At 45.0% G+C, this 21945-nt stretch overlaps 1 protein-coding gene across 4 annotated transcripts in view; it reads right to left on the bottom strand.

The window, feature by feature from the left end:
* LOC126188087 (uncharacterized) overlaps nucleotides 1–21945 on the bottom strand; it is a 538033-nt gene that overhangs the window by 178998 nt on the left and 337090 nt on the right. The window contains exon 1 of one of the 4 annotated variants that reach the window (XM_049929544.1): nucleotides 1889–1973. The exons of the other annotated variants lie outside the window; for them this stretch is intronic. The gene's annotated coding sequence lies outside the window, so the exon portion shown is untranslated. Of the gene's footprint in view, nucleotides 1–1888; nucleotides 1974–21945 lie in introns of those variants that run through there. 4 annotated transcript variants of the gene reach the window in all.

The following is a 21945-nucleotide window of genomic DNA, read 5'->3' as shown; positions in this document are numbered from 1 at the left end:
TCGTGGTCCCCCGTCTTCTTACGCTTCTGGACGAGAACCTCCGAAATTATCGTTTGGCAGATCTTAACTACCATAACTGGTCGGTGCCAGAGACGAATCAGAGATCCATCTCTAATCACCTCCACTTCGACGAGACGTTAAACCCTCATCTTTCTTACATTATTGACGAACCAGAGTGGACACATTCATCTTCAGGTCTAGTGCCCCCACTTCAAGAGCCGCATCGTTGCTGCCCACGCTGCCCGTATAGTGTCCTCGCAATGGCAATCATACGAGTTTCCAAATGCCAGAGCACATCGCTATCGTCCGTCTCTCGTATCGCAGTTTTAACGGTGATATGTTTTTGCAGTTCTTCCTGCGAGTACGTGTCTCTAAGCTACCGCAAAGTTTCGAACAACACATGTCTAGCGTTCAGATTCGCGATCTGCGCTCCTAAAATGAAGAATGACATACCAGCGTCATCAAATACACAATTGTCATTTATTTTGCACTAAATCCTTATAATAGGCGGGATAGGGCCCAGAGACTACGCGGACAGGACTATTAAGGTGGGTTTACATCGGTGATATCTTACGGCAACATTTGCCAGCAGTAGCGTTGCCGTCAACATTGCAGCAATGTGGTCGCACACGCGGCAATGTTGCTGTATGGCCTGGCAATGCTACTGCCTTTTCAGATAGCTCTGATATATTGCCAACCAAGTTTGGAGATTATTTAGAATTGCAGGGAAATACTAAGGTGACTATATTTTCTAGACCCAAATTCGGGACCCACTATAAAATTTTAATAGTGCAAAAAGAAAAAATTTAATTAGATGTAATATGCAAAATATCACTTTAATTTGTTACGAAAAGTACATTAATTGGTCTTTTACTAGTATCTGCTAAGACGGAGAGTGAGCAAACATACTATATTTACCAGTGCTGTGAATTTTGTCCAACTTAAACCTATAATAGAACATACCAACACAGGTAAAGTAAATATCTTATTCGAGATAAATCGTTTCATCACTGTTACATGCGGCACAAATAGGTGTTCCGGATTGCCTTTGAAAAAATTCTAGCCAGAGCTACAAAAATCTCGATTTGCAGAAAAAAGAAGAAGAAGAAAAGACGGATGGTCGCATTAGCAACATCTCTCTCTGTTCCTGCCTGTAAAAGCTTCCCTCTGACTCTCAACTTTGTTTCTTGATTATCTCACCGAAAGCGCTGCAGACACGTATCTAAGAGAAAACAATGTCGTTTCGCTGTTGTTCGAAAGTTTGGGCGTACATGTAGCCATATTTTTTGTTACCTCTTTTTAATTTTGAGTTTGTTGTTTACAGCAATGGAGAAGTAGACAGATTGGAGAATTATGAATTTCATACATACGATTTATCTCTTTATTACCTGAGCTATGGGACGCCGAAAGTAATGTATACTAAAACTGAAATCTGAAAAAGGACAATTCGCAAGCTGTTTCCGGTTAGATCGGAAACGCGATTTGCTTTCTTATTTCAGACTTATGTTAATGAAAACTTTCTGTGATTCTCCCAAAGCATTGCTTACTTCTGCTACCAAGAGGCTTAATGATAAGTAGTGCACTTTAAAGAGCTACATTAAACATCTGTGCCAATCATGAGTTGCTAAGGTTGTAACTGGTATACAGTCTCTCGTCTTTGTATCGGGTTTAATGATTCTCAGACCAATTGCTCGTACAAGAGACTGGAAATAGTGTTTTGACATACTGGTAAAATTCTGAAAAAGGTGTGTATCTACCATCAGTTCACGAGTCAAATTTTCTGAAGCATTTCCACCTACTTAAAGATGAACGCATCGCCGATTTCTCTTGTTCTCCCTAACGTTATTCCTTGTACAGTATGAAGTATAAGCAGTTGAGCGGTACTCACTTTCACGAGTCGGCCTTCGTCCATTTTGTTGCAATAGTGTGGCTCCTTGTAAATACTTCTGCCCCGGAAAAGTGTTGCCGAAACATTGCCGGATGATAGTCGCGCGGTAACGATGTAGTATATATGGCTGTAATTCGTATGGTCGCAGTGATGTCTGACAACACTGCAGGGATATAGTGTCAGCAATATGCAATGTTTATGGGAAATACAGGTTTCAAAGTATTGAAAAATAACATTATTCCACGAGGCTGTGTTTTAAATTATTTTGACGATCTACCTTCACCTATGGTGCAGAAACATGGACAATGACAGAAAGGGACTGGAGCAGACTGCAAGCAGGGGAAATGAAATTTCTCAGAGCAGTTAAGGGAAAAAACAAGAATGGACAGAGTAAGGAATGTAGAGATTAGAAAGGACCTCAAACAAAAAAGTATGAGAGAGGAAATTGAAAGAAAGAGATTAAGATGGTATGGGCATGTTAAGAGGATGCATGGGCAGAGACTCCCCAAAATTATGGAAGAACTAAAGATGGATGGGAAAAGACCCAGAGGGCGCCCAAGAACACGGTGGAAAATGGGAGTGAGAATATCTGTTGAAATGAGAGGTGTGACCTGGCAGCAAGTGCAGCAAGAAAAGTGGTGGGAGGACCGAGCCAAATAGAGAGGACTCGTCAGCACCCAGACCCGGCAGTAGCTGGAGCGGGATTCGGATATAGATATAGACCTTCAGATACTGCCCATTTTTAAGCGTGTCCAAGGAACATACTACGAACTTTAAATCTGTAGAGTGTGTTTACTTTTTGCTGTAAGCATCGTTTAAGAAGCGACTTTTCAGTATTCCATCCCCAAGGAAGTGAAATACGGGATGAAAGGCGTTGTGAAAAAGTGTCGCTATTAAGGCAATTTTGAAGCTACAACTACGCAAATGGGTATTTTGGTTTGTCAGTCAGAAACAAAAAAAAAAAAAATTTCGTGTTTCAGCATTCTTGGATAGTCAGCAGAGGATAAAATAGTGGGCGAAAGCTTTTTTGAAAATAAATTATTAAAGAACTAAAGCACTTTTACACCTGCCTCTATGGAAATTGATATTCGACATCTTGGTTAGAAATAACAACCCCTAAGTCGCATTCGGAAAAGACCATGCTTCTATGGTGTTATTAGCGTGAAAAGTTTAGAAAGTGTTGCAACTTGTGAAAAACATAAAAATCCGATTCAAGGAAGAAAAAACAAATTATGTAGACCATACAGTCTATGCGAGCGAAGCAGCGGGCGCTAAGCTAGTAGTTACCTACAGTAATGTATGAGGACACTTCGTTGTCAGTTCGTTAATAAATCGCGTGCCATGAATATTTCTGCACAGCACACTCGTCAAAGATCATCATCTAAAATATACACTATGTGATCAAAAGTATCGGACTCCTCGCCGAAAATTACTTAAAAGTTCGTTCCGCCCTCCATCGGTAATGCTAGAATTCAGTATGGTGTTGGCCCACCCTTAGCCTTGATGACAGCTTCCACTCTCGCAGGCATACGTTCAATTAGGTGCTGGAAGGATTCTTGGGGAATGACAGTCCATTCTTCACGGAGTGCTGCACTGAGGTGTCGACGTTGGTCGGTGAGGTCTGGCACGAAGTCGGCGTTCCAAAATATCCCAAAGGCGTTCTATGGGATTCAGGTCAGGACTCTGTGCAGGCCAGTCCATTACAGAGATGTTATTGTCGTGTAACCACTCCGCCACAGGCCGTGCATTATGAACAAGTGCTCGATCGTGTTGAACGATGCAGTCACCATCCCCGAATTGTTTTTCAACAGTGGGAGGCAAGAAGGTGCTTAAAACATCAATGAGGGCCTGTGCTCTGATAGTGCTACGCAAAACAACAAGGGGTTCAAGCCACTCCATGAAAAACACGAGCACTCCAAACACCACCGCCTCCGAAATTACTGTTGACACTACACACGCTGGCAGATGACGTTCACCGGGCTTTCGCCATACCTACACCCTGCCATCGGATCGCCACATTGCGTACCGTGATCCGTCACTCCACACAACGTTTTTCCACTGTCCATCTGTTCAATCGTCCAATGTTTACGCTCCTTAGACCAAGCGAGGCGTGGTTTGGTACTTACCGGCGTGATGTGTGGCTTATCAGCAGCCGCTCGACCATGAAATCCAAGTTTACTCACCTCACATCTAACTGTCATAGTACTTGCAGTGGATCCTGATGCAGTTTGGAATTCCTGTGTGATGGTTTGGATAGATGTCTGCCTATTAGACATTACAACCCTCTTCAACTGTCGGCGGTCTCTGTCAATCAACAGACGAGGTCGGCCTGTACGCTTTTGTGCTGTACATGTCTCTTCACGTTTCCACTTCACTATCACATCGGAAACAGTGGACCTAGGGATGTTTAGTAGTGTGGAAATTCGCCTACAAACGTAAGATGTAAGTGACACCTAATCACCTGATCACGTCCAAAGTCCGTGAGTTCCGCGTAGCGCCCTATTCTGCTCGGTCACGATGTCTATTGACTACTAAGGTCGCTGATATGGAGTACCTGGCAGTAGGTGGCAGCACAATGCACCTAATATGAAAAACATATGTTTTTGAGTGTGTTCGGATACTTTTGATCAGATAGGGTAAGGTGCATGACACGCAAAGAGCTTCCGAGAATGGTAACATTACTGCCTTATTAAAATGTCACATCTAGCCAGAACCACCAGGCAAAGGAACCGCATAATGTTTACTACGGATCACGCTATATGCAGCTGTTCAAATGACTGTCAGATGTGCATTAATACGTGGGAAAATTTCAACCGTGAGTCAGAGAATACGGCGTGATGTACGTTTTTTACATGCACTTGAAAATGGACAGCGTTGAAACTAGTAGTGCAAATAAATAATTTAAAAAACAGCATGGTGGAATCACGTCACGTTTCAAAATTTCTCGAGGCTGTGGGGCCCACTACGAAGAAATCAGTGTTGAATAGTACTTTAATAGCTCTTTAACGTTTGGAAACTGAACGGACGCTTTGGCGACTGGCGGGCGCGGAACTGGGAGAGAGGCGGCGGTACACGCGGGTATCTCGCCAGCGGACTGGCGCCAGCGGCGAGTGGTGTCGCGTCCCGGCCGTGCGTGTCCCGCCGTGACCCGCCGCTGCGCGATCGATGCGTCGGCGGCTCCAGCGCCAGGTGAGCGTCCGGATATTGCGCGCGCGCACCGCCAATTGCTCGTTTCCTACGGCGGCGCTGCAGGCGCCGGCCACCTCACTAACTACTAACTACCAACTGCCAGGGGACATCCCAACTGCCACTGCCACAGTACGAAGAGAGGAAGGCTTGGCCAAGCGAATTGTGAGCCTGGCGGTGGGTGTAGCTCTGCCTACCTACTCGCTCGCTATGCACAGCCACGCTCAACCACTCTACTGCTGGACCGTAAGCTCATCACTAGGCTAAAATACAAAGTAATCTATAGGTACCAGTTAACCAGCTACCCAAAAGTACCTAAAAACCTGAAAACTTCACTGACGGGGAAAAAAAATCGCAACACCGAGAAGTAGCTGTGCGACATAAATGAAAGTTGTAGTCGTGTTTCTACATCTGAAAGTTGATATCTAGTCAAGGTTCGCACAAGACGCATAAAAGTGGCGGTAGTGGTGTCACTAAGAGGATGCAAATCAGGTTTTCTTCAAAAACACGCTTTAACGGTCGTGAGCGTTAGTTGTCATTGATATCGGACATGGTGAGTTGGTGTTAATCAAAATGCCTTTTAACGCGACAAAGACGCCATTATCAATACCTCACTCAGTTTGAACGAGGTCGTGTAATAGGACTGAAAAGCTGGATGTTCCTTCTGCGATATTGCAGAAACACTTGGCAGAAATGTAGTGGCGTAACACGATTGCTGGCAGCGGTGGTCACGAGAATGTACGGTAGCAAGAAAACTGGGCTCCGGATGGTCACATGGCACTACCGAGAGGAGAGACCATCGTGTTCTGCGTATGTTTTGGCGCATCTACTACATCTGCAGCAGCAATCTGAGCAGCAGTTGGCACCACAGTGACACAACGAACTGTTGCAAATTGGTTACTTCAAGGACAGCTCCGAACCTGACGCCCTGAAGCAGTGCATTCTACTGACCCCAAACCACCACCGTTTGCGACTTCAATGATTTCGAGTGAAAGCTCACTGGAGGGCTGGGTGGAGAGCTAATGTGTTTTCGATGAAAGCTGGTTCTGCCTCGGTGTCAGTGATGGCCGTGTGCTGGTTAGCAGGAGGTCAGTCAAGGTCCTGCAACCAACCTGTCTGCGTGCTAGATACACTGGCCCGACACCTGGAGTTATGGTCTGGGGTGTGATTTCGTATGACAGCAGGAGCGGGTTATCCCCCGCATCCTGACTGCAAATCTGAACGTCAGCCTGGTGATTCGACCTGTTGTGCTACCATTCGTGGACAGCATTCCAGGGGCTGTTTTCCAACAGGATAGCGCTCGTCCACATATCGTTGTTGTAAACGAAAATGCTCTACAGAGTGCCGACATGTTGCCTTGGCCAGCTCCATCCCCAGATCTGTCTCCAGTCGAGCACATATGGGGCATCCTCGGACGACAACTCCAGCGTCATCCACAAAGAGCATTAACCTTCCTTGTTTTGACCGACCAAGTACAACAGGTATGGGACTCGATCCCAAGAACTGACATCTGGCAACTGTACAAAACTGTTTGGAGCAAGTCTTTCAATTGGATGCTGCTTCGGTGACTTCCGTGTCCTGTTGAGGAAAGGGGACCTTAAGTTTAACGTGGAATCCGAAGCACCTGTCTTTTTTCGTGAATCAACACATCATTGAGAGGTGAAGGCTCGATTAGATGCAAAGTGAAAAATTCCGTGTTCCGAGTGGAATTCGCTCACGCGAGCTTTCGGTTTTCAGGAACGAACTATACGCAACACCACTAAGCCCGAGCAGAGAACACTCAATTGCGCCCCAGTAGTCCCTCAACAAACCAAAATGAAAGCAGACGAAAAGGAATTGAAGACATTAACTGCCAGTGGGCATTGATTTATATCACTGAGGCAAGTCGAAATTTGTGCCGGAGTGGAATTCGAACCTGTGTCCCCTGCTTCCTAGGCAGATGCGGTGACCACTAAGCCATCTGGACACAATGGTCATCTCACACGCACGGACTACCCTTGGACGCTTCCCGTCAGCCCTAAACTCTGAACCTATACCATACACTACTGATGTAGTGGCGTTCCTCATTAGCGTCATTTCTCGCGGCATCTCGTCAGTTCCCGTAAGTGTTTGAACTTGGTGCACTGAATGGATCATTGGCCCAAATTATATACGTGGTGTCTGTTCTTTCGGACATATGAAAGAACATACATCACATATATAATTCGAGCGATGATGTCCAATGATCCCTTGAGTACGGATGCACACCAAGCTCGAACTTTTACAGGAATCGGCGAGATGCAACGAGTAATGAGGCTAGTAAGCAGATGCACTACATCGGCAGTATGTGATACAAGGTGAAAATTTTGGGTGTGACAGGAGTCGTACTAGGGTAGTCCGTGTGGCTGCGGTGACCACTGTATCCAGATGGCGTAATAGTCAGCCCATCTGTCTAGTAAGCAGGAGACCTGAATTCGAATCTTAGTCCAGCATATATTTTCGACTGTTCCCACTGACTTAAATCAATGAGCACTGGCAGCTAATGTCTTTACTTACTTTGTGTCATGATTCACAGTGGATGCACGATAAAAATGAATATACGCATATATACAAAAAATGAAAGCGTCGTTGTTCAAGTGTACACTTTCGTGTGCAGCACTGTATCAGAGTGTGACATCTTGGGGATATGTTGCACGGCACTTTCAGTCTTCACGATATATTTGATCTTGCAGGGAAAGGGGCGCAGAATGCCGTTAGGGTAAGTCGGAAGTAATTCGGGGTGGAACTTGCACAGGATATTCTGGAGAGCGCAAACAGTGGTAATGACTTTCTTAACACCACGAACACTAATGATGAGTATCAGGTATATGGGTTGAGTGTAGCAGATTGCTGCCATACGAAAGTGATGGTGATCATTTGCTTTAACTCTCGTACAATGAGGCCACATTGAAAATCCACATCATTATAAACGAATTCTATGGAGAGTCCTTTCATGATGGTGTGTGGCGTTAATAATCCAAAATATGGGGAACATACATTTACAAGCCATCCTAGTAACGAAAATATCTATCTTTGAATCTGACTCAGATTTACAGAGACTGTACGAATACAAAATGAACGCCCCCGTAAGACCATGTCGTTCCCACATAATTTTTCCTGACATACTGGCAATCTCTTATTCTTTAATATCCTCATAGTCTTTTGAGGTGCTAGTTTATTTATAGTCGTGTTAATCTGTCGCCATGTCAGACGCTACAATTTTGTACAACAACAAATGTTTCCGCCTGCTTACTAATGCGCCCATAATCATAATGGGCATGCGGAGTTACTCTCCCTAGAGATATAGAGCGAGGATTATAACACACACACACACACACACACACACACACACACCACATATATATATATATATATATATATATATATATATATATATATATAAAATTTTGTGTGTGTGTGTGTGTGTGTGTGTATTCAACCAAATTTGGTATACGTACTACTTATGGTCGGGAAGCTGGTAACCTCCGCATCGAGTGCTCATAAACTCCTCTTCCAAGTATCTGAAAAGGAGTACTACGTGGATAAATCCCATCTAACTCCCAAAGGGGTGGGGTGGGGAAAAAGTGATGATAACACTGACATCAAGGCTGCCCTGCACAACTGGCATGTTGTGTAGGTAGTATGAGAATGCATTCCAGGGTGTATACATAAAGATGTGCATAGGTGAGCAGAGAGATGGGGGAAGGAGATGAACAGAGAAATGGGAATGAGGAGATGGAAGTGGGGAGAAGGAGGAGAAGGACAGAGGTTGAGGAGGAGATGGACAAAGGAGAAGAGGAGGAGATGTACAGACAGAGAAGGGAGGGGAATGGAAGAGAGGTGTATGAAAAGATGTGTAAAGAGGGGGGAGAGGAAATGTGGAGAGAGAGAGAGAGAGAGAGAGAGAGAGAGAGAGAGGGGGGGGGTGAGGAGGAGACGGAGAGAGAGGGGTGAGGAGGAGATGAAGGAGGAGGTGGAAGATAGAGGTGCAAGTAGTAGATGGATGGACAGAGGGGAGGAGGGTGTGGAGGAAGAGGAAGGAAGAGTAGAGAGAGTAATAGAAGACTACTCGGCTAGTACAATAAAATAAGAAACCAGGGGCGAAGAGCATATATCTAAATGGACTGCTGACCTTCCATGCACAAACAAAACACTTTTTCGTTTTACACTGTATCAGATATATTACAGCAAATAGCTTAGTTTATAATTAAGAGGTCTGACTATACAATAATCTCGAACCTAACCTTGTTCTTAGTGCACATACACCGAGGATGCACAACATTATGTCCACTTGCTCAAGAGTGTATTGTACCACTTTTGAACGACACAAAACAGCGATTCTGCGTGATATTGATTCCACAAGTCTTTGGCAGGTTTGCGGAGGTATTTTTCATTACGTGTCTACGCACAGTTCACGCAGTCCCGTAAATTGCGGACAGATGACTTTTGCACGAAGAGCTGGCGCCCGGTAACGTCCCTGCAGCGTTCCGTCGAGTTCACATCAAGCGAATTTAATGATCAAGACACCAACATGCGTTCACTATCAAGCTGTTCAAACCATTTCAGTACGATTGTGGCTTGACGACACAGCATGTATTTCCTGCTGGAAAATGCCTTCGCTGCTGGGGAAGTCATCAAGCTTGAAGGGATGTAAGTGGTACGCAGTACTCTTCACGTAATCCATGGCTGTCACTGTGGCTTAGATTACTACCACAGATCCCATGGAAGCCCAGATGAATGTCCTCCATAACACGATATTGCCCCTACCAGCTTGTGTCTGTGGCGTGCTGCGTGTTTGGAGCAGCCGTTCGCTTAGATAACGGAGTTTCCGGACACTGCCGTCGACCTGGTGTAGCGAGAGTCCGACCACGCTTCATGTTTCCATTGATCTACGGTCCACTCTAGATGATCCCTTATCAGCGATGTTGTAGGGTCAACAAGATAGCAAGTAGGGGCCGTCTGCTGCCGTTAAATAATATGCGCTGATTGATGTGTACCAGAACAGCTGTGCCTGAACTAGCATTGTACTTCGTCGTTAGATCTACTACAGATCAGCACTTATTCTACTGCACAGAGCGGACAGGCCTCCGATCTCAAAGTGGAAGTCCAACACCTTTTCATCTGATCGTAGTTTCACCCTCGCTCAACCACCTTCCAAAGATACTCGCGACAACAGCATGCGAAAAGCCAACCAGCTTTGCCGTTTGTGAGATGCCCGTTCCCAGCACGCTCGGCCATAGCAAGCTGTCCTTTGTCAAAATCGCTTATTCCCATTCGTTCCTGTCTGCTTGTACACTTTCTGTGCGCCGTCACGGGCCAGCAACGCCACGACGAGGCGTTTACTCTCACTGTAGGCAGTGGTCATAATGTTCTGACTCATCAGTGCATTACTGCGGCATGTCATTCATATCCACACAAGAACATTTGGCACCTGTGACAGCTATACGCGAGCCCGTAATGTGGCCAGATGGTACAAGCGTTGGTGACGAAGTAAGCTGTTTACGTAATGATCGTTCTTCGCGAGGAGTGAGTATTCTTGAGCACAGCTTGCACTATTGTTCGGGCGGCTGAAATCCGGCCAAGAGTGTTTTCAGATCGGACAGCTGCACGCAGTGTGGGTGGACTTGTTGGCGGAAGGTCAGCTGGCTTCCTCGCGGGACCAGGTGGGACCCGGGAGATTAGAGCGTGTGACTGACCGAGTCTGACGGATGTCTCGCTGGCTCGCGACCAGACTACAAGCTCAGCCGGTGAGTAATGGTCAGACAGCGCACGTAGACACAGTGTATTATTTCTCTAAAGAAAGACTCGCCACATATTAAGATCGATTAAAATTATGTGGCAAACTGAACTCAATGTTGTCTTGTTTCGTCTAATTATGGGCGAAAACTCCAATCGAACCTTTCATTTTAACAGTATAGAGCATGTCAATGACTTTGAAACAAAGTTTTTGTCAACTGATCCCTGCAAAAACCCTAATAGGTTTTGGTCTTATGTAAAACTCAGTAGGCGGTTCGAAGTCATACATTCATTCACCCAGGGACTACAATGGCACCGAAGCGGAAGATACGAGAGAAAAGGCCGAAAAACTGTGTTCGGTCTTCCGAAAATCGTTACACTGCGGTAAATAGTAACGCAGTCCCTCCTTTCAGTAACCGTAAGAAATATCGAAACGTCGAAATAACAGATACTAATATAAGCGATCGCGGAATAGAAAAGCAACTACAATTGCTTAATAGTGGAAAGACCTCAGAACCAGATGAGATACCTATAAGGTTCTACAAAGATTATGCAAAAGAACTTGTTCTCCTTCTAGCATTAGTTTGTCGTAGATCGCTGGAGCAACGAAGGGTACCTAGCGACAGCAAAAAAGCGTACGTTATCCCTGTTTTAAAGAAAGGGGCCGTAGGTCAGATGCATACAGTATCGTTGACGACAATCTGTTGTCGAATTATGCTTAAGAATTATGACGTTTTTGGAGAATGAAAGTCTTCTCTGCAGAAATCAACACGGATTCCGCGAACAGAGCTCTTGGGATACTCAGCTTGCTTAGTTCCTCTATGAGATCCATAGCTGTAGACAACAGCGATCAGCTTGATGCCGTGCTTCTTAACTTGAGGAAGGCATTTGACACTGTCCTGCACTGCTGTTTAGTGAAAACAATACGAGATCGTCGAGTATCGGACAGGATTTGTCCTGGATTCAAGACTTTCTTGCAGATAGAACTCAACTCTTACTGGAACAAAATCGACAGATGCGAAGATAATTTCCGTAATACAGCAAGGAAGTGTGAAAGGACCGTTAGTGTTTACACTATACACACGGTGTTTCAAAAAGGACTTTACAACTTTGAAAATTCATATAAATCGATTCATAATACCTACAGAGGTGATTGTAGTGTCAATTTGTACGGAAATACAAGTTTTGCCTCGCGTAGTTCGCTAGTGTCGAATCGCACAGTAAGGAGCGCTAGCGGCATTTGCGTTAAAGATGGCTGCCTTCACTGGATCAGAGCGTGCTAGCTTTATGTTTTGGTTTGAAGAATCGAAGTCGGCGACAACAGTTCAGCGTAATTTCCGTACAAAATACGTTAAAGATCCTCTTAGTAGGCCTACAATTTATGAGTGGCACAAATGTTTTGTAGAAACAGGATACTCGGTAAGACATGAGAAATCATCAGGTCGTTCAAGCACATTCGACGACATCGTTGAGCGAGTGAGATAACGTTTTGTCAACAGCCTTACGAAATCAATCGGCGTGCATCTCGCGAACTGTGAACCCCACGTACAACTGTTTGGCGTCGTTGAGAAACCGTTTGCATTTGAAAACGTACAGACTGACGATCGTACGAGCGATAAAAGACACTGATAAAATTCCGTGAGAGAACCATCAACGGGATGGTGTACCTGGGTATGTTACAACCACTTTTGATGCAACAGATTGATGAGGATAACCAAGAACGAAACGTTTACTTCATGCAAGATGGTGCACCACCCCACTATCTAGCTGACGTTCGGGATTTTCTCAGGGACTGCTTGCCAGGTCAATGTATTGGCCATGATGCGACAATTGCATGGCCTCACGTTCCCCAGACCTGAACCCACTCGATTTTGTTTTTATGGGGATTCGTCAAGGATATCGTGTTTGTACCTCCTGCGCCGACTTTCCTACCTGAACTTACAGCAAGAATTTATGCCACCACTGAGCAAGTTACATTTGCAATGCTACAGCGAGTTTGGGAAGAAACTGACTTCCGATGGGATGTGTGCAGGATAACTAACGGAAGCCACATACAACATCTTTAGTTTAAGGTAAAAAAAACTTGATGTGTTTCCCTACAAAATAACACTAAACCCAGCTCTGTATCTTCTTTCAATAAATTTACATGAATTTTAAAGTTGTAAAGTCCTCTTTGAAACACCTTGTATAAATGAACTCGTAGGAAGTCTGTAGCTCTTTAAGACTATATGCGGTTGAAGAAAGTAACGTCAGAAGAATGTATCGATTTTCAGAAGGAATAAATGTTATATACTGCACATACGCAGAGAAAAAAATCCATTACTGCACTATGACACTATTGATGACAATCTGCTGGAGACAGTATCTAACGTAAAATGTCTAGGAGTAACTATCCAGAGCGACCGTAAGTGGAATGACCACAGAAATAAATAGTAGGGAAACAGAAGCCAGACGGAGATTCTTCCTGTAAAGAATCTTAAGGAAATTTAACTCGTCCACGACGGAAGTGAATTATAAGGCTCTTGTTGACGCTTACCATGTAGGACTGACAGAAGAGATAGAGGAGATCCAAAGAAGAGAGGCGCATTTCTTCACGGGATCGTCGGCGCGAGAGCGTTACCGAGATGATGATGATGATGATGATGATGATGATGATGATGAAACTACACTGGCAAACCTTACAAGAGAGGCGTTGTGCATGAGATTTCGAGTGAACACGTTCTGTGAAAAGTCGGACAACAAATTATTTCCTCCCGCGTAGATCCAGCGTAATTACAGCAATGACAGAATTCGAGACATTAAGAGTCAATAGAGAACCTCACTGACAATCATTCTTCCCAAGCACCATTCGCGAGTGAGATACGGGAGGATCAGTTAGTGGAACCGGAAGTGCCTTCCGCTTGTGGAGTACGATGTAAATGTAGGTTTACGAATAAAGACCATATCTGCTACAACCAGCTAACTGCAGCACACATTTTCATAAACGACAAGCAGGAATAAATACTCCCTTTACTGAAACACAACTGAAACTTCCGAAAATAGAAGTAAAACTGAGGGCAATCAAATATCAACGCGCTTCTTGGATGCCACATATGGCGAATCTCGCGCAGAGCAAATATTTTCAAGTGAATGTTTTAAAAGTCTAGTTTGTGGTGCGTTCTATGGGTTGTGTAAACGATTATTCGTCAAATATGGAAATGAATAAGTCAAAAACTGTCTTTTTTTAAATTTTAGTACCAGTTGTTTTTACATTTCATTTAGTAAATACAATACTTCGACAGCTTCCTATCTCTCTCACATTAATGACTTTATAATAAAAAAAACTCTCTAACACAAAACTCACAGTCACATGATTTCCGTCCTCACCTTCCGCAACACTAGTTGCACTCGTTGGCACGTCGGCACTCATGCTGTTTAGGTTGGAAAAGGGGGGAGGGAGGTGCAGGGATTTGGGAACATTGCACATTTATTTGCCTTTTACATTTCGAGAAAATTATGTCAGTATTATTATCTGTAGTTGTCGACCATTCGCAGTTTCTTAAATGTTCGTATAGTGGTTTGTTTGTCTCGGGTTCCCTAATTCCATTGTAAACCTCACAGTTACACAAGATCTCGTCGGGTGCTCCCGCAAGAACAAAATGGCATATCACTGTCTTTGCTGTTGAATTTGTACAGACAGAGTGGATAATGGGCGCGTCTCGCTGAGTGATGCACCATGTCCTGGCTGGGGTTTACGTGGGCAAGGACTATGCGTCTGCGAATATTAGGGAACAGTTGGCAAAAGCGTATTATTAGTTTTTACTTCCTGGAATCTCTTCCACACCGGTGAAGTGACGTTACTGGCTTTGTTCTATCAGTGGTCCGCCCACACGTAATATCATCTAAATTTGTTCGCCATGCTATCGCTTTTTCCAACAACTGAATATTGTGTGACGAACACATACGGAACATACAGTCAGAAGCACTGTATCCAGTACGTAAGCTGACGTCATACTGCGCAATCTCTCGACAGCCTGTCATGTACGCCACATATTCCCATGTTGCGACCCCACAGTTTAAGTCTCCGTTGTGTCACTATCGGGAAACTGGGTAGTGTAAATGGAACAATAGGCATGCAGACCTCTTTAAAGCTCTGAATGGCTTCTGTCAGTTTCGAAACCAGGTATAATACTGAGGCGGTACCTAGTCGATCGTTCACTCCTTCGTTTGCCGTGTAACACGATATTCACGGCCCCATACAACAGAAGTCTGATCGATAACCGTGTTACGCCGTCGCTGTATGCTACATTACGAAGGAGTCTGAAATTTAATCCACTGTAGCACCCATCCTGCTGGGAAATTATAGATCGCCACCAGCCCTCCCACTAGCAGTCACTTTCTCGATGTAAGACATTATATCGTCATCAGGAGTTGTTTCTCTTACGTCAGAATGATCTGCGTTTTGCGCTACGGAGATGCGTTCATTAGATGTAAGACAACCAAAACTCTCTTTATAAAGCTCAATGCATAAAAAGTTAGTCATCCCTTGAAAAATTACAAGCGTCATTTAATACAGCGCAATTTCGCCCCTGGACTTAATAACCGCCTGGATTCGGTTAAGCTGTCAAGTACGTCGCATACAGGTTAAGCTATTCGCTGAGGATTTTCTCGCGCAATTCCACCGCTGTTCCAATGTGTCCCACAGATTTTCGATTGGGTTCAAAGCAGGGGATTTTGCGGGCCAATCGAGATGTAATATGGTGAGGGAGTGATCAGAAAGCCAGTCACACATTCATCCAGCCCGATGAACTTCTTGTTGTCGTCTGTTTGTATGCCACTGAGCAATGGCCTCTTGCGAAATTGCAGACTTCAAATGTTCACTGCATGCAGCTTCCGTCGCTGTGTTCTCTCGCTAACCGGTTGGGATGAACCTTCATTCACTGCCTGCAGAAGTTCCTGTGGCATTTCTGATGCTTCTCAGTGAAGACCTCTTTTCGGCCACAATTCTGACAGTGTTTAGTGATCATCGATGTTATACGACAGCTTGTAGAAACGTCAAGAAATCCAGCAACTTCACATACCGTCTGATCACAGGCACGGCCAAATACGAGTGCCTCTTTTTGCACTCTTTCACATCCCTACGTTTACCCAAGTTTACGTACAATGCCCGCTTTAGACATAAATGTGTCACTAACGTAGAGGCAATACCCACGCGCTTGAGCACGTGACTGGATCGCCGAGCCACGTGTAAAGGCTTAGCGATTCATCTGTGCGTGCGCACTGGTATGAAAAATTTTTTGCCCGGTGAGCGTACTTTAGGATCAATCAGTTGGAGAATATCAAAGACAAATTTTACGTTCAATGGAAGCGTGTGACCTCGTACGCTCAGAGCCGCACGAAAATGTGCCTAGAATATAAATCGCCCATCCCGCAAACAGTGGTATTAGTGGTGCGACATTTGAATCATTCGTGGTGTAAGAGAGGATCGTTGGCGACACAAAGAAACAAAATATCGACAGAATAGGACGAAGAACGCGTATTTCAGCGCCATGACTTATTGCTATATTTCCCTTTGCTTAAAATAATTGCGCTGTGTGACAAACTTTGCTGACTTGAGAGTGCTGCACAGATATTCAGTTTACAAAGTGCAGTTGTGAGAGCTTAATTATGTGGTCAAAACAAAGTGGAACAGAACAAAATGCACATCTGACTAAAGCCAATTTCCATCTTCATCATCACTTCTGCATTCAAGCAGTCCAATATCAAAAGCCACCTTAATTACATTTTCAAACGATGATACATTGATATGTCAATGTCATTACCTGCTTTTTGCCCAGCATGTTCTAACATAGGCATCTGTGTAGAAGGTTGATTGAATGGTCTGTAGAGTCAATACTGCCTAAGAAACGCACATTAAGAGATTGGAAATATTTTGTTGTCTTCCGCGTGTTTTTAGTCCTATTTATAGACATTTTTCTACGCATTACCAAAGTTCCTCTCTTAGACTTTCGATAACCACTATAGAAAAAGATATGGATGTCATAAAAACCTGTAAAGACAGACACCTTCCTTTTCCAAAAAACTTACAAATACACAAAAAGCTGTTACTCAATGTTGGATAAATATTGGAAATCAGACACTGTATAAAATAACTGAAAAAAATCACATAGAAAACAAAAATCTCTCTCTCTCTCTCTCTCTCGGTGTGTGTGTGTGTGTGTGTGTGTGTGTGTGTGTGTGTGTGTGTGTGTGTGTGTGTGCGCGCGCGCACAAGTGGTCACTCAGGCACCGTTAATTAATTTTACCTGTTTGTACTGCTATTTTATTTTTAGTTTTATCTCCCTGTTTTGCTGTGCTGTGTCCAATCTTGCAATTTAAACAATACCAATTCTCTCACAATTCGGCTCTGAACTGAACTTTTGGGAACGGGCGCTGATAACCTCGCTGTTGTGCGCCCTAAAACACTAATCATCATCATCATCATCATCATCATCATCATCCCTGCTCTCACACCACCTACTGTCAATTAGATTTTCAGTCCTACCACTGCTCCTTCATTTCTCTTACGCATTAAATAAATATACAGTAACATAACTCACTGGAATAACAAACAACTGGCAAACTGCAGGGAAAAAACTACATCAATGAAAAACTAACTCCAAAGTTGGCGACATTGTACAAAATCACGATTCATCTGTAGCGAGAAGGGTAAAAAGAAACAGTGGTTACACTGTGCTGCGTTTAACATAAAAAATACATAGTTTTGCAAAGCAGTCTGAGATTGGGCCAGAATCAGCAGTGCCAAACGGAGAAATAACCCAAAAACGTACAAGCAGACGCGGTTCCCTGATCTGAGAGAAAAACTAACCATGAAATACAGTAAGTAAACTAGCTGCTTCTTCGACCTGCAAAGCAAGTCACATTGTAAATATCTTTCGTTACAGACGACTGATGGTATAAACGATACGCGTTTGCTGACAAAAGACGCATTTTCTTGTAGTTGCGAAGACAGAATTAAAATACTCTCAAAAATAATTTGAATAAGTGGTTCAAATGGCTCTGAGCACTATGGGACTTAACATCTTGGGTCATCAGTCCCCTACACTTACAACTACTTAAACCTAACCAACCTAAGGACATCACACACATCCATGCCCGAGGCAGGATTCGAACCTGCGACCGTAGCAGCAGCGCGGTTCCGGAATGAAGAGCCTAGAACCGCTCAGCCACAACGGCCGGCGAATAAGTGCTAATTCAAATATTACTGATAGCAAGACGTGAAGCTTTGTATGTGAATGGCCCATACCACGGGTTTCGGGATGAACGATTTACATTCTAAGTACATTTTCGTGCGATTCTGAGCGTTCGAGGTCACGCACTTTCCTTGTTAGCACAGACGTAATGTAATTCTTACGGTAATCTGCAACAAGCCGGACGCTGTGGCCAAGCAGTTCTAGGCGCATAAGTCCGGAATCGCGCTGCTGCTACGGTCGCATGTTCGAATCCTGCCTCGGGCATGGATGTATGTGATATCGTTAGGTTATTTAGGTTTAGGCAGTTGTAAGTCTAGGGGACTGATGACCTCAGATGTTAAATCCCATAGTGCTTAGAGCCATTTGAACGATTTAGGTAACGTGCAACAAATAAAAATACTTACGGTAATACCAGAAGCATAAGCCGAAATTTTTGAACACTTGTTTCAGTATAGCTGTAAGTGAAATTTGTAGTCGAGTTTCGGTTCATTAATGATTTTTATACTAAGATGTTAAAAAAAAGCTTTGTGCTATATTCGTGGCTTGCATATAGCGTATGTGTTCTTCTTTTAACTCAAACTTACTCTCTTCTTCTTCTTCTTCTTCTTCTTCCTGGCCTTAAACCGAGTCGTCGCGGGGTCGGCATGTTAGTCTAGATTTGGTAATGTTAATGGCAGAGGGTGGCCGGATCCCTTCGTGTCATCACCCCCTGCGTCTGTTGTCATCCCGTGTGAAAGTGCGACCAAGTTTTCGAAATGTCTGCGAAAAGTGTAGCTGAGGTAGCACGCGAGTTCAAAAATGGTTCAAATGGCCCTGAGCACTATGGGACTCAACAGCTGAGGTCATCAGTCCCCTAGAACTTAGAACTACTTAAACCTAAGTAACGTTACGATACCACACACATCCATGCCCGAGGCAGGACTCGAACCTGCGACCGTAGCGGTCGCGCGGTTACGGACTGAAGAGCCTAGAACCGCTCGGATACAGCGGCCGGCGGTACGCGAGTACCATCCCGGTATTCACGTAGTCTGTTGTGGGAAACCGCGTAAAAACCACATCTAGGGTGGTCGTCATACCGACTCTCTTAGGTAAGCCGACGGGCGGATTCTATCGAGGGCCGGCGCGACACGCCCCGGGGTACCGTCACATAACGCGAGCGGCCATCCGGGCTCTTTTCCGCATTACTCTTTCGACCACAGTAAATCGCTACCTGTTTAACGCAGGTAAAAATAAACCGCGCTCTCATGCAGGTCAGCAGAGCGCGCTGTGTCTCCAATCGTAAAGCGCCATTGTGGTTTGTGCAACCTGCCCGTCGGCATGCCTCGATGGGTCACTGCGAGGCAGAGCGCGCGAGCGTTGTCGCATTACGGCGAGACGGATTGCCGGCTGGAGGAACTGGCCGCCGAATAGACGCGCACCTCAGCAACGTCACTGAAACATTCAGCTGCTATCGTGAGGCACAAAACATTGTAGATATGCCAGCAGCTGTCGCCCGCGCTAACGCCTCCAGCTGAGCACCACCACCTAAAACTTCTGGCTCGGTAGTACTCCCCGAGGAGAGTGCAAGAGAACTTGGTACTGCCTCTTTGGAGGCAACTTTAAGGACTACATCGACCTGGACAATATACATTGATGAGTCAAAGCTTTATGCCCACCTGATTAATAGCTCGTTTGTCTGTCTTTGGAACGAAATACATCACTGATTCTGCGTATCAGGGATCCGACAGTTTTTGGTAGGCTTGTGGAGGTTTGTGGCATTAGACGTCTACGCACAGGTCATGTAAATAACGGGCCGCTGATTTACGTACGCAGATGGGTTCCATAGGATTTACATCAGTCGAATTTGGTCATTATAGTTCACCTCAAACCATTGTAGCACGGTTCTGGCTACGAGACACGTCCAATTGTATTGCCGTCGGGGTAGACATCAAGCATGAAGGGATGCAGATGATTCGCAGCTATCAGTGTCTCTTCTGTTACTACCATAGATCCCATACAACCGCAACAGAATGTCTCCCATAGCACAATACTGCTCCCACCAGCCTGCGTCCATGGCGCGCTGCTCGTTTCGAGCCGCCGTTCACCTCGATGACGGCGTTTGCGGCGACGACCGTTGCCCACTGCAGTTGTAATCGACGATGTCGTTGGGCCAATATATGAACACGTAGAGCTGATCTGCTGCAGAGCTCCATGTTCAACAATGTACGATGAACGGTGTGCTCCGAAACACTTGTGCGTGGACCAGTACTGTACTCTTCCGGCAGAGATGCCACAGATCACCATCTATTCTACTTTAGAGAGCAGGGAAGCCTTCGAACCACACCTTCTGCGAATAGTCGTGGACGTCCAACCATTTAGCACTTAGTGATGTTTCACTGTCTTTCTATCTCTTTCTGTAGATGCTCACTACAGCACCACGTGAACATTTGACCAACTGTGTGTGAAATCTTATGGGACTTAAGTGCTAAGGTCATCACTCCCTAAGCTTACACACTACTCAACCTAAACTATCCTAAGGACAAACGCCGGCCGCGGTGGCCTAGCGGTTCTAGGCGCTTCAGTCCGGAGCCGTGCGACTGCTACGGCCGCAGGTTCGTATCCTGCTTCGGGCTTGGATGTGTGTGATGTCCTTAGGTTAGTTAGGTTTAACTAGCTCTAAGTTCTAGGGGACTGATGACCTCAGCTGTTGAGTCGCATAGTGCTCAGCGCCAACCTATGGACAAACACACACACACACACACACACACACACACACACACACACACACACACACACACACACACACACACAGGCCCGAAGGAGGACTCGAACTTCCGCCGGGATCAGCCGCACAGTCCAGTACTGCAGCGCCAAGACCGCTCGGCTAATCCCGCGCGGAACATTGACCAGCTTCGCTGTTTTCGATGTACGCGTTTACAGACTCTGCGTAATAATAATCTGATCTTTATCGAAGTCACTTGTCTCAATGGATTTTCCCATTTGCAGCCGATATCTTCACTAAGGTGATCCCTCGTCCGTGTCTGTTCCGCTTCCATACTTTAGTTACCGCGTCAGTCCCCGCAACGCCACCAGGCGGCGGCTCCAACGTCGCGGAGGACAGTGGTAATAATTTTTGGTCTATCAGTGTACAACCGTCTTATCATCAGCATATTCAGTTGTGGTTTAGGCGTCATTGCCTGTTCCAATATCAAGTAGACTGCAGCCGACCTTTCCATCTTTTCTTAGACGCCCTACGTTTCTTTTCCCCTGAGGTATATATTTATACAGGGTGTTACAAAAAGGTACGGCCAAACTTTCAGGAAACATTCCTCACACACAAATAAAGAAAAGATGTTATGTGGACATGTGTTCGGAAACGCTTAATTTCCATGTTAGAGCTCATTTTAGTTTCGTCAGTATGTACTGTACTTCCTCGATTCACCGCCAGTTGGCCCAATTGAAGGAAGGTAATGTTGACTTCGCTGCTTGTGTTGACATGCGACTCATTGCTCTACAGTACTAGCATCAAGCACATCAGTACCTAGCATCAACAGCTTAGTGTTCATCACGAACGTGGTTTTGTAGTCAGTCCAATGTTTACAAATGCGGAGTTGGCAGATGCCCATTTGATGTATGGATTAGCACGGGGCAATAGCCGTGGCGCGGTACGTTTGTATCGAGGCATATTTCCAGATCGAAGGTATCCCGACAGGAAGACTTTCGAAGCAATTGATCGGCGTCTTAGAGAGCACGGAACATTCCAGCCTATGACTCGCGACTGGGGAAGACCTAGAACGACGAGGACACCTGCAATGGACGAGGCAATTCTTCGTGCAGTTGACGATAACCCTAATGTCAGCCTCAGAGAAGTTGCTGCTGTACAAGGTAACGTTGACCACGTCACTG

Source organism: Schistocerca cancellata, chromosome 5 (genome assembly GCF_023864275.1).
Source record: "Schistocerca cancellata isolate TAMUIC-IGC-003103 chromosome 5, iqSchCanc2.1, whole genome shotgun sequence".
Classification (NCBI taxonomy): Eukaryota; Metazoa; Arthropoda; class Insecta; order Orthoptera; family Acrididae; genus Schistocerca; species Schistocerca cancellata.
The sequence above is the reverse complement of the archived record's forward strand: the minus strand, read 5'-3'. Positions and strand labels throughout refer to the sequence as shown.